Source organism: Vulpes lagopus, chromosome 2 (genome assembly GCF_018345385.1).
Source record: "Vulpes lagopus strain Blue_001 chromosome 2, ASM1834538v1, whole genome shotgun sequence".
Classification (NCBI taxonomy): domain Eukaryota; kingdom Metazoa; phylum Chordata; class Mammalia; order Carnivora; family Canidae; genus Vulpes; species Vulpes lagopus.
This window is the reverse complement of record NC_054825.1, coordinates 167894089-167896007: the sequence shown is the minus strand read 5'-3', so window position 1 is coordinate 167896007 and position 1919 is coordinate 167894089. Positions and strand designations below refer to the sequence as shown.

The 1919-nt window shown below is 34.7% G+C and overlaps 1 pseudogene; it reads left to right on the top strand.

Annotated features, from left to right (window-relative positions):
* The first annotated feature begins 332 nt into the window (after positions 1–332).
* LOC121481393 lies at positions 333–1122 on the top strand (annotated as a pseudogene).
* The last annotated feature ends 797 nt before the right edge of the window (positions 1123–1919 follow it).

The window sequence follows — 1919 nt, the reverse complement described above, 5'->3', positions numbered from 1 at the left end:
AAAATTAAAATTGGTATGAGAATAGCATTGTAACATGAAACCTCATATAACCCAGCAGTTAACAGTCATAATAGATAAACACTGATAATTTATTTAACCAAAATACATGTATTTAAGCTAGTGTGGAGGGTTTATTTGCTATTCTGTCAAATGCATCTCTAAATGATACACTGGCAAATATAATTGAAATATATAGTCTATCCCTGACCCCCAGGTGCAGTCTTGTGAGCTGGATCTGGGAGCTCCCTGTCTCCACCTCCACTTCCAGCAGAAAGTCATTATGTGACTAACACATTTTCATCAGATTTCCTCTGATTTACCCTGAAGTATATGTGAAAATGATGTGCCCTTCCAAGAAATGTGGAATTAGGTTCCAGCCTCAAGCTATTACCTTAATCTTTGAAAATGACATGAAGGGGGGATCCCTGGGTGGCGCAGCGGTTTGGCGCCTGCCTTTGGCCCAGGGCGCGATCCTGGAGACCCGGGATCAAATCCCACGTCAGGCTCCCGGTGCATGGAGCCTGCTTCTCTCTCTGCCTGTATCTCTGCCTCTCTCTCTCTGTGTGACTATCATAAATAAATAAATAAATAATTAAAAAAAAAAAAAAAAAGAAAATGACATGAAGGGGAAGGTCACCAATGCACCCTGCGAGTCTGAAACTTTTCAAAGTTTTCAGATTGCAGCAGAGCTGCTGAACAATTAAGGAATAATCCACAACACAAAATTTACCTAGAACAGGTATCACTGAGTCATCTAGAGAAGTTATTCATTTTTTAATTTTATTTTTATTTTTTATTTTTTTTATTTTTTTAATTTTTTTTCATTTTTTTAAAAGGTTATTTAAAAAAAAATAAAATAAAAAAATAAAAGGTTATTTGTTGGAGCAAAATCTGGCAAAAACAGCACAACAAATTTAACTGGAAACAATCATTGATCTGAAGGAAGACCTGAACAAACTAGATGACAAAGAACTTGCTGAAAGAAAGAGCATCATGGATGAACGTTTTGAGAAAAATCAGAAGAAGGATGATCCAAATTTTGTTTATGACATTGAAGTTGAGTTCCCACAGGATGAACAACTGCAGTCTTATGGCTGGGACACAGAGTCACCTAAGTTCTGATATAAAAAACTAAAAAAATTAATTGGGCTAGGAGAAAAATCTATGTTTATACAAATAAACATATATAAACATGTATAAAATATATAAACATGGTTCTAGAAAAATGTAACTGTACATGGTGGGTCATGTTTGGATCAACCATGTTACTTTTCAAAACCAGTATATGTGGAGTATCTACTATGTAGATGCATGAGGAATTCAGGGAAAATAGAATATTTGAATCTGCCTTTAAGGAGCTTATAATATAATTGGAAGATAAGTAAAAAACGTGTGAATAGCTAATTAACAGTATTAGACAGAAAAAAAGATTACAGCCAAATGCTTGATAAAAGTTAAAGAGGGTCAAAGGCTAGATTACCCTATGGTAGACTAGTCAGGGAAGACTGTCCTTTAGTGGTGAGATGGGACTTTGCCTGGATCTAGAAATGGTAGTGTTTGGGTAGCAGTTTATATAGAATTCCAGATGACAGAACCTGGGATAATAAAAGGGGGAAGAGAGTAGTGGTAAAGAGATAGGGATTAGAACATTGTGTATGAGGGACAGTAAGCAATTTATAGCTGGATAAGATTGGAGGGCATATATGGTCACCAGATTACCTTGTATGCATTGTCTTTTTCTCCCTTCACAATTTTCTTGGCTATCTTATTCTTTCAGGCAAGATTCAGAATCAATTCATCAGACACTCCTTTCAAAAAAATCTGGAATTTTGAAAAATATTTACATTACTTTTACAAATAAAAAAATAAAATAAAAAATAAAAAAAAACAAATAAGTAGGGGATTATTAGCATCTTTTC